Genomic DNA, 12,000 nt, shown 5'->3' with positions numbered 1-12,000 from the left:
TAGATGGGATATTGGGAAGGAATTGTTCCCTGTGAGGGTGGTGAGGCCCTGGCACGGGGTGCCCAGAGAAGCTGTGGCTGCTCCTGGATCTCTGGAAGTGTCTAAGGCCAGGCTGGATGCAACCTGGGAGAGTGGAAGGTGTCACTGTCCATGGCAGGGGTAGGATTGGATGAGCTTTAAGGTTCTTTCCAACCAAAACCATCCCATGGTTCTGTGGGATTTTGTTCAACAGCATCAACCCCACCCTGAAATTGATCAGAGTCAACACCCTCTGCAGCTTGGTTAAAAACATCCCTGAATATTCTGATACTGAGGATGGATAGATGGAGTGGATCCTGGTGGTTTTTAGGGGTTTTTTTCCAAGTGAGAGGCTTCCTGGCAATATTTGTCTGGCTCTGCTCACTCATATCCCCAGCAGCACCCAGGATGTGCAGATGTGAACAATCCTGGATTTGGAAGAGCCTGGAATTGCTGCCTCCAGCTCGGCCAGCAGCAGCTGGAGCTGGGAAATTCTCCTGGGGTGCAGTGTGACCCCAGGCTGCCCTCACTGCCCACCAATTCCAGCAGCATCACCAGCTGGGAGCCCATTCCCAGCCACAGGGGCTGCTCCAGTGCCAGGAGAGCAGGGAAACCTCTGCTCAGGGCACCGCAGATACCCAGGGCTGGAGGGAGCAGAGCACGGCAGGACACGGGGACACCGCGGGTTTCCATGACAACCAGGCCAGGTGTCACCAATGCAGGGATGCAGGGGGGGATGCTGCAGTGCCAGGGATCTGCATTCTCCAGGGAATGGCAGCTCTGGGGTGGGAATCTCCTCTGGGAAACATCAGCAGAACTGGGGACGGCCTCATGTCGCGATAGGACACGAAATGAGTGACGATCACACGCTGAGATGTCCAGGGCTGTGGCATTTGCTGGGTCCCCAGGATGAAGGAGGAAATTATGAATCTGACTCCATGTTCTCAGAAGGCTGATTTATTATTTTATGGTCTATATTATATTAAAGAACGCCGTACTAAAACTAGATTAAAGAATAGAGAATGGATACAGACAGAAGGTTACAAAGAATGATAATGAAAACTTGTGACTCCTTCCAGCGCTCCAGCACAGCCTGGCTGTGATTGGTCATTAAATAAAAACAATTCACATTAAACCAATCAAATACCCACCTGTTGGATAAACAATCTCCAAACACATTCCAGAGCAGCAAAATACCGGAGAAGCAAATGAGATAATATTGTTTTCATTTTTCTGAAATGAAAGCAAATGAGATAATAATGTTTTCATTTTTCTCTGAGGCTTCTCAGCTTCCCAGCTTCCCAGGAGAAGAAATCCTGGTGAAGGGATTTTTCAAAAAATATGACAGTGACACAAGGCAAAAAAGGTACATTTATTTCCAGACCTCGATATTTATAGAATTCCAAAAGTGACCATGGATTGGAGGAAGGAATTGCCACCTCTCCAACCACACTGGTCAAACCAACAGTCCATCAGTTCTCTCCTCCTCCAAAGAGGAATGCAAAACAATCATAATTTACATGAAAAGTGTGTGAGACGCTCCATTAGAAAAAGGTAAACATCAGAAAGCTTAGAAGAACATCAGAAGGCTTAGAAGAACTTCAGAAGAGCTTCAGAAGAGCAGGGTGACACCTCATGCAGCCTCTTGTGCTTGGCTCAGGTCCCTGCAGAGCCCAGATGTGACAGCAGCTGGGTGGGCACAGGGGCTGTGCTGCTGGTGTCCTTCACACTGGGGACAGCCAGTTCCCTACTGGGACCTGCTGGGCCCTTGGTGTCCCTCCTTCTCCATCCCTAGTACTACCTCCACCTTATCTTTCTTAATAGGATCCTAATAAGATGCCAAAATGTTTTCCCAGCTGCTGGCACACCCAGAACCTTTCTGAGGAAGGTGGAGAGGGAGGAGAAGTGAAGCAGAGACATTCCAGCCTCCAGCACAGCCTGAGTGCACCTGAAACCTTCCTGTGTCCCCCTTGGATCTGCCCTGCCACCCTCCTGTCAGGATCTGCTCCCAGAAATGTTGAATAATCCTCCCTCTACCCAAAGGACCTCTTGGATTCTGTGGTGGCACAGGTCACTTCTCATCCTAATGATGTTATTTTTATGTTAAAAATACATTTTTATTTAAAGCTGTTGGCAGAGGAAAAGCCATGGGAGCCCAGATGCAACCGCTCACTCAGTGGAGGATTTTTCCTCACAGAAGGTGTCTGGACATGTTAAGAATGTGCCAACTTCAATATCCACAGGTGGAGAGGAGAGATGTGGCTCCTGACAGCCTGATTTAAATCTTGCAGAGGAATAAAAACTCCTTTTTCTCCTTTTTTTCCCTCGCCTTGGCTCAGAACATGCTCCATCAAACTCCAGATTTGTTGTTCCCCGTGGAGCTCTGGTGGCTGGGAGAACAACAGGACTCGTGGCACAGGTCAAACCCTCTGGAGAGGATCCTTGTGCCACATTTCTGTCCAAGATTATTGTCTGGAGCACAAACAGGGCTTGGGAGGAAGGGTGGAGAAGCAGAGGCTGTGGTGAAGCCTCTGTGGTCTGTGAGGGAGGGAGCCCCTGGTCCTTGCTTCAGATGATCCCAGGGTATGTGAGATGTGGGGTGACCCCATTTCCTCACTACAGAGCTCCATGAGGTTTTTAGGAAGTGTTTTGGGGCTGGAATTTTTCCTTTCCTGCTCTTGCCCACGGAGAGGAGCCCCAGAGGCTCAGGGCATGTGCCAGGGCACTGCCAGGGGCCGCAGCTCCCTCAGCTCCAGAGCCTGGGCTTGGTCCTTGGGTGGGTTTAAAGGACAGGACAAACAGCTGGGCTGCCCTGGCTGTTTGTGAAGGATTTATTGTATTTTCAGGGATCCCCGTGGCAGGGAGGAATGAATCTGACTCCATGTTCTCAGAAGGCATAATATAATATAATATAATATAATATAATATAATATAATATAATATAATATAATATAATATAATATAATATAATATAATATAATATAATATAATATAATATAATATAATATAATATAATATAATATAATATAATATAATATAATATAATATAATATAATATAATATAATATAATATAATATAATGAATACTGGAAGGATAATTACAGAAGGCTAAAAAGATAATAATGAAAACTGGTGACTCTCTCCAGAGTCCCAATGCAGAGTCCAAACACATTCCACATGATCACAACACAGGGGAAGCAAATGAGATAAAAATTGTTTTCCTTTTCTCTGGGGCTTCTCAGCCTCCCAGGAGAAAAATCCTGAGCAAAGGGATTTTTCCAGAAAATGTGAATGCCACAGTGAAGCTCCTCAGAGATTAGAAGCGAAGCTCAGGCTGCTTTGGGCAGCAGGCTGGATGATTTTCCTGGCATAATCAACCTTCCAGCAGAGAATACCAAGGTCCTTTGCAAACATCCCTGGTGCTTTGTGCTGTCTGCACAAGCAGTTTGCTTTGCATTCTGGCTTCATTCTACTCCATTTCAATTTACCCAAAATATCTTGGCATGCTGGTGAGTGGCAGCTCTCTGGGATGAGTGTGCATGTGAATGTACTTCTGCTAAGTCAGTGTGAATCCTTCCTGCCAGTCAGGCAAATAATGACAGCAGGGAAAATTAGCAAGGGGAAAAAGAAGACAGAGACATGCAGCATCTCTCCAACAGCCCAGGAGAGCTGACCTGTGCCTTTCCCACTCTCCTTGAGCAGGTTCTGTGGAGCTGGGCAGCCCAGCTGAGCTCCCTGTCCTGCCCCTGTGCCATCCTCCTCCTCTCCTGGCTCTCCAGACATTGGGGACATGGCTTGGGCAGTGCAGCTCACCCAGAGCTGAGCTGCTGAAAGCTGCAGCCCTCCAGAGCTGGTCAAATTCTGAATAAGTCAGGATCTGTCCAGGGAAATTGTCATGGACATCTTTTTATGAAAAATCCTTTCCTTAGGATTTTTCCTCCTGAGAAGCTGAGAGGCCTCAGGAACAAAATGTAAACAATGGTTATCTGCCGCTGTGAAATGCAACAGGTGGATCTGTGATTGGTCTCATGTGGTTGTTTCTAATTAATGGCCAATCACAGTCCGGCTGGCTCGGACTCTCTGTCCGAGCCACAAGCCTTTGTTATCATTCTTTTCTATTCTTAGCTTAGCTAGCCTTCTGATGAAACCTTTTCTTCTATTCTTTTAGTATAGTTTTAATGTAATATATGTCATAAAATAATAAATCAAGCCTTCTGAAACACGGAGTCAGATCCTCGTCTCTTCCCCTCATCCAAGAACCCCTAAGAACACCGTCACAGGAAATTCCCAAGAAAAACAGGTTTAATCCTTCTAGAGAAGAAACCTGAAACTGCACAAGAGTACAGATTCCTCAGGGTCCCAAAGGCCTGATGATGATGATGATGATGATGATGATGGTGTGTGTTTTTCTGTGTGTATCTGCTGTGTCAGTCCCTCTCTGGTCAGCAGGGCTGGAACAGCAGCAGGGCAGTGTCTGCTTGTGCTGTGTCAGGGCCCAGCAGGGTGACAGCAGCACTGTCAGCACCTCTGGCTGGAGCTGAATGCCAGAGGGAAAGATGGAGCAGCTGGAAAACAGCCCCAGGACGGGATCTGTGCTGTTCCTGCTCTCTGCTGGGGGACGAACCAGCTCCAGGGCTCGGCTTGAGCCAACAGGAGAACAAATCAGGGGGGCTGGGTGATCCCTCAGTGCTTGGGTGGGGTTGGAGGGGATCTTAAATCCCATTTCATTCCAGAGACACCTTCCACTCTCCCAGATTGCTCCAACCTGGCCTTGGACACTTCCAGGGATGAAAGCATCAGATTGAGCAGACAAATGGAATTTATTGACTCAACAGAGCAGCCTTGAGAACTTGAAACAACCCCTTCCAAACACTGCCCTTGCCCTCCTTGAGCAGCACTTGGACCTGTGCCCTGACTCCAGAGAAAGATGTTGGAAGCGGGAATGGCTTCACACTGCCAGAGGGCAGGGGTGGATGGGAGATTGGGCAGGGATGGATGGGAGATTGGGCAGGAATTGTTCCCTGTGAGGGTGGGGAAGCCCTGGCACAGGGTGCCCAGAGAAGCTGTGGCTGCCCCTGGATCCCTGGAAGTGCCCAAGGCCAGGTTGGATCGGGCTGGGAGCAACCTGGGATGGTGGAAAGTGTCCCAGCCCATGGCAGAGGAGAGAATGAGATGATCTTCAAGTTTTTTCCCACTCAAATTCTATGATTCTATGGGAAACCCCTTCCCTGGAGCTGTCCAGCACAGCTCTGAGCTGCATCCCAGAGCTCCCCACCTGCCCAGGATCCAAGACTCATCACCTGCCCTCCTGAGAGTGGCATTAGCCACAGATGGAGGGACAGGTCCCCGGGGACAGCTCAGTGTAATGTCACACCTGATTGCCAAAAGCTCTCGGTGCAAACCCGCGGGGTGCTCTCTGCTTTCGAGGCTCATTAAAAAACACGAATGAGCTCCCAGCATTACACCCCTGTGCTCAGCAGCTTCCCCAGGCTGGGAGGGTGGGAACAGCCCTTCCCAAACCCCCCGGAGCCTCTGCCCAGCAGCAGCAGCATCCAAACCTGTCACTGTCACATTTTCTGGAGAAATCCCTTTGCCAGGATTCTCTCCTGGGAAGCTGAGAAGCCTCAGAGAAAAGGAAAAAAATAATTATCTCATTTGCTTCTCCTGTGTTTTGCTGCTTTGGAATGTGTTTGGAGATTGTTTATCCAACAGGTGGTTGTTTTGTTGGTTTCCTGTGAATTGTTTTTACTTTTTGGCCAGCTGGGGCCAAGCTGTGTTGGACTCTGGAGAGAGTCATGAATTTTCATTATTATCTTTTTAGCCTTCTGTAAGTATCCTTTCTGTATTCTTTAGTATAGTTTAGTTTAGTATTATTTATGTAATATAGTATCTTAAAATAATAACCCTTCTGAGAACAAGGAGTCTGATTCATCGTTCCTTTCTTTGTCTGGGAACCCCACAAATACAAGACAAACGCTCAAAGAGTTCCCTGCTCCCAGCCTGCTCTGATGATGCTGCACAGCTTTTGGGGCAATCCTGCCCTTTTTAGTGTGTCCAGGAATGGTGTCATTCCTCCTGTGGCTTTTCCATCCTGCTAGAAGAAGTAAAAGTTAGCAATTTTGGTTAATTTGACTCCAGTATCTCAGTTGTCACCTCAATGTCTCAATGCTGGTGAGGAGCAGAGCCCCCAGCCCTGCCGAGCCCTGGGAAGCCAGGACAGGGGCTGAGATGTGTTGGGAAAGATGAAAGTTTGACCAGAGAGTCTCACAGGTATGTGTGTTTAGCAGAAAGATTTTTGAATGTAGAATCTGATGAAGGAATAGAGATGGAAGCAAGTTTTGATAGAGAAGAAAAGAATTGCTGAGCCACTCTTACTGGATAACCAAGGAGGCAAAGGGTCTGTTAGTTAGAAGGGGTTTTTATGACTTAGAGCAAAGGATAAACCCACCCCAAACAAGAAGACGTTTTTACCAAGCAGAAAGATAGCACAGGCAAACAAGTCAGCAAATGTTGCAAGTAGAAAAAAGGTCTCAGAATTTTCCACTGCAAGAAAACTGAAAAACAACTTCTAGCTTAAGCTGTAATGCACTGACTTGTAGTGATTGGAGAACAGTAACATGAATATGGTAATTACAGTAGTTATGATAGGCTAGAGATAAAAGTTAAGGTACAGATTGGTTCTACTGTATGAAGATGCTCAGCAAAGAAAAGTATAGAATGCATTGTAACCTAAACTCAGGGTCTCCAGGTCTGTCCTGGAGCTGACAGCTGTAGGCACAGGCTCTGTTACCCACAACCCTGGATACAATAAGCTGCATTTTGGAGAGCTGCTTGGAGTCCCTCATCTCTCATTCAGGCTCTCACAGAGATGGTTGTCCCCAGCCTTGTGGTCGCCCCTCCAAGCTCTGGGGATGCTTGGCTCCCGTTGCCATGGAAACGCGCGCGGGAGGGGGATGCGAGAGCTGCTGCTGCCATCTCCTGGAGCAGCCGGGATGGCGAGGCGGGGTTGGAGGAGCACGGGGAAATCGAAGATGTCCCGGGCAGAGCTCAGCGCAAACCCGGGCAGGGACATTGGGACCGAGGGGTCCGGGCACAGCAGAGCCCAGCGGGGCCACGGGAGGCTGGCAGAATGTCACCCTGAATGTGCGGGTTCCCCCAAAAATACATTAACAATTCAAATTAACGGCCATGATCCCAAACCATAAAGTCATTAAAGTTGGAAAAGCCTCTGAGGTCATCCAGTCTAATCATGAACCCAGCAATGCCAAGGCCACCACTGACCACGTCCCCAAGTGCCACATCCACATGGCTTTTAAACCCCTCCAGGGATGGGGTCTCCAACACTGCCCTGCGTGGAGTCCCTTCATCCCTTCTGGTGAAGAATTTTTTTGAAATATCCACTCTGACCCTCCCCTGGCCCAGCCTGAGGCCGTTCCCTCTGCTCCTGTCCCTGTTCCCTGGGAGCAGAGCCCGACCCCCCCGGCTGTCCCCTCCTGTCAGGAGCTGTGCAGAGCCACAAGGTCCCCCCTGAGCCTCCTTTGCTCCAGGCTGAGCCCCTTCCCAGCTTCCTCAGCTGCTCCTGGTGCTCCAGACCCTTCCCCAGCCCCTCTTGAGACCCCAAAACCACTCCCAGCACTGGAGGTGCCCCAGCAGTGCCAGCACATGGGATGCCCTGGCCCTGCTGCCACCCCAAGGCTGGGACAAACCAGAAGTGCCCACGTTGTATTTTGGGAGCTTTGGGCACAGCCTGTGCTGGACTGGCCTCCCTGTGAGGACCCTGAAGAGCTGCTGAGGTCAGCCCCAGGATGGAGAGTGGCTCAGAGGTGGCTGCTCCAGCAAGAGCCCTCTGAAGGAGTTAATGCCACCCTCAGTGCCCTGATGGAAGCAGCAGCAGGGAGAAAACGTGGCAGCACAGGGGTGCAGATGGCAGAGGGTGGCTGGGAGCCTCCTCTGCCTGTGTGGAGGCACCACAGGGAGCGTGGGACGTGCTGGAGCTGCAGCTCTACCTCGTTTCTCAGGGTTACAACCAAGAGCTGCAGCTTTGCATCCATCCCTTTACCATCCCATCCCATGGATCCCATCCCATGGATCCCATCCCATCCCATCTCATGGATCCTATCCTATCCCATCCCATGCATCCCATCCCATCCCATGGATCCCATCCCATCCCATCCTATCCCAGCTGTCAGCAGGAACTCATGGATCAGGGAATCCAGTCCCCAGCATGGAAAGCTCAGCTTCTGCTCATGGAAGTGACCCAGGACACGTGCCAGGCTGGCAGGGACACACCGTGGGGGGGAGACGGGACACACAGAGTGGATTCCTGGGATTGACCATTTTAGGGACAGTGACAGGAGCTGGAACATGGGATTGCTTGTGCTAAAGCCAGAAACACTGAGGTATTAAATGGTTTTAAATGGGGTAACCTCAACCTGTGCTTGGTGACCATCACCCAGGGAAAAATGTCCTCAGGAGCTGTCAGGCTCCTGTGGGATGTCCTTGTCCCCTGGTGTTTGGTTAGCTTTTTTCCTGTTAGATTTTTGTTTGTTTGTTTAGGCTTTTTTTGTTATTTTAATTTTTATTTTGTTTTTTATTTTAGTTTAACTTATTTATTTTTATTTTGGTTTTTTCCCCTTGTTTTTGTGTTTTTTGTGGATTTTTTTTGTTTTGTTTGTTTTTTGTTGTTGTTTTTTTTTTTTTTGTATTTGTTTTTGTTTTCCCCTCCAATGCTCCTGCACTGGAGCAGATGAGAGAAATTCAGATTATTGGTGCTGCCAGCTCTCTGGTGCTGGACTGCATCCACAGCGCAGCTCTGCACAGGACCTGCGGGTTTAGCTCAGCTGGTTCACTTCAGGAAGGGAAGGGCAGGTCCTGGACTCAGGAGAGAAATGAACTGGATTATTGGACAACGAATAAATCTGGAGTTATTCCTGTAATCTCATCCCCCAAACAGTTCATCCCAGCATGAGAAGCCTTTTGAAGAACTGTCCCAGATTGCAAGGCAAGATGAATTCTCTACCATCTGTATGGCAGCTGTCTTTTGTCAAGTGGGCAGTTTTCCTTATCTCTTCCACAATCACTCCTCCCCTGGGAGGGGACATCTGCTGATAACAGCTATTGAATGTCACGGCATGGCTGATAAGAGCTACAGCATCCCACTGGGACATGCTCTGCTCAGGGGAAGGAGCCAAGCATTCCTACCTGGATAGAATCTGGAGATTCTGGAACACCAGCACAGCTTCTCCACTGGATTTCCCAGAGGAGCAGCAGCTGTCTCCTCTTCCACTGGATCTTCAGAGAAAGACTCCACCTTTCTCCAGGATCCCTGCTCCAGCAGAACCACCCCTGACACTGCAGGAGGGCTGCAGACACAATTCCAATTGGACTGGAAATTCCACCACAGGGTGGCAGGTTGTGTTCTATCAGTGTTGTTTTAGTTCACTGCATTGTTAATTTTATCTTTTTATTTTCTTCCCTAATAAAGAACTGTTATTCCTACTCCCATATTTTTTGCCTGAGAGCCCCTTAATTTAAAATTTACAGTAATTCAGAGGGAGGGGGTTTACATTTTCCATTTCAGGGGAGATTCCTGCCTTAGCACACACCTGGCTTTCCAAACCAAGACAAGAACCATTTTGGTTTGGGTTGGAGGGGACCTTAAGCCCATTTCACCCACACCTTCCACTATCCCAGACTGCTCCAGACCCTGTCCAGCCTGGCCTGGAACACCAGGGTGGGTGAGGAAGGCAAAATTAACCCTGGACCAGGTTAGGGAAGGGCTGGGCCACTCCAGGTGTGGGGTTTTATCCCAGTTCCTCCAAAACCAGGCCCAAGCAGCAGCTGATGCCACTCTTTGTTCCACCTTGTCCCCAGGGATACAAAATATCATGTTTGATGGATGCAGAGAGATCATAAATGTTCTTCATAAAATGTTCTTCTGTCGCCAGGGCAGGAAGGAGACATTTCCCCCCTCCTTTGTTTTACTTTTTCTTTTGTATCAAAGAAGATGAAAAGAATTGAAGTGCCATCCCTGCAGTGCTGCAGGCACAAGACTTCCCTGGGTATCAGCTTTTTTTCTTTTCAGGGATCCCTGCAGCCACAGATTGGTATTAATGATCTGGATTTGCTTCTGGGGTTAAAAAGAAAGAAATCTGTGAATGCAGAACGTGGCTGTTCCTGCGCAGAGGGGAATATTGCAGCTTTGTAATTCACTGCCATCTTGTGATATTTAACGTTTTCCTAAAATGATGAACATGCAACATGAATTAGAACAGAACCCCAAACAAGGAAAAAAACTCGAAATCTGTTCCTAGTATCCATAGTTACAGAGAAAACTCAGAGACCCTGAGGGTGATGGGTAGAAAAGCTCCAATCACAAAGACATAAAATGAAAACTTGTGACATTTTGTTGCTTTGAAGTTTACTTTTTAACCTGTAAACTCTTTGCATAAACTCCATTCTTCCATCAGACAAGAAGCTGGAGTTTTCCTTGATGAGATCTCACCTTGTGGGCCCTGTAGACAAAGGTTTTCAATCTCTTTTTAAAATTTTTTTTGCCCTTTGCCTTTGGGTGGAATGGCAAAATTAGGTCAAGTTTGCTCCAATGAGCTCATTGTAATAATGATGATGATGATGATAATAATAATAATTTTATATATACACCAATAAATATGATGATGATGATGATGATGATTTTATTTTTATTATTACTATTATTATATTTCCAATCTTTTTTTGCCCTTTGCCTTTGGGTGGAATGGCAAAATTAGGACAGGTTTGCTCCAATTAGCTTGTTGTAATAATGAAAATGATAGTAATAATAATAATAATAAAAACATACCAATAAATATAAAATATTATTATATAATAATTTTACACATAGTAATATATTATAATAAAACAGTTATATTACTATTATTATTATTATTATTATTATTATTATTATTATTATTATTATTATTATTATTATTATTATTATTATTATTATTATTCTTTCCATGTACAGCCAGAGTACCTAGGAGCCCTGTGCTACTTCAGAGGGAAAACATACGGAAAAATGCTGTGTAATGCATGGCAAAGTTTAACAGAAAACAGGGAGTTTTCTGAAAGTCAGATAATAGGGGGAAGTTCAACCTTTTTAAAATTGATGAAATTAAGATTGGACAAAGCAGCAAAAGCAAAATATCACCCCCATCCTGTCTCTTGCAAAGAGGGGCAGTGGGAGGAGCTGCCCTTGCCCACGGCTGATTTTGATGAGTGATTTGCACATGGATCATCCCAAAGTGAGGAGCCCAAAATCTGCTGCCCAGAATTTTGTTGTATTTACCATTTCCCCGGTGTTTTGCTGCCCTGTATTTGGTGCTGACTGTGCCAGGCTGGCAGGGCTTGGCCCCAGCTGAGTCCCACAGAACCCCAGGCTCATCCCAGGGAATGGGATGAGGGAGGGAATTGGGGATAAAAGTGAGAAAAGTCGTGGCTTGAGACCACAGAATGTTTGGGAAGGGACTTAAATCCCATCCAGTGCCACCCCCTGCCACGGGCAGGGACACCTTCCACTGTCCCAGGGTGCTCCAAGCCCTGTCCAGCCTGGCCTGCGACACTTCCAGGGATCCAGAGGCAGCCACAGCTGCTCTGGGCACCCTGTGAAAGGGCTCAGCACCCTCACAGGGAAGGACTTTTCCCCAATATCCCAAACTCTGTCAGTTTAGGTCCATTCCCTGTGTCCTGTCCCTCCATCCCTTGTCCCCAGTCCCTCTCCAGCTCTCTTGGACCTTCAGGCCCTGGAAGGCTGGAGGGAGATGAAGTTTAGCACCCAAACCTGGGGTTTATTAAGAGAGGAGAGCACCCCCAGATTGTTCCACCTCTTCTCCAGCACCCTCAGCCACCAACCCTCCTCACCCAGGACATTGGGGACAACTCCCAAGTGAGCCAGGACACCCAGGGGTGTCCCTGTTCCAGTGTCAGCAGGGAGGGAACAACTCT

Source organism: Camarhynchus parvulus, chromosome 4 (genome assembly GCF_901933205.1).
Source record: "Camarhynchus parvulus chromosome 4, STF_HiC, whole genome shotgun sequence".
In the NCBI taxonomy this organism is placed as follows: Eukaryota; Metazoa; Chordata; class Aves; order Passeriformes; family Thraupidae; genus Camarhynchus; species Camarhynchus parvulus.
Note: the sequence above shows the minus strand (reverse complement) of the source record.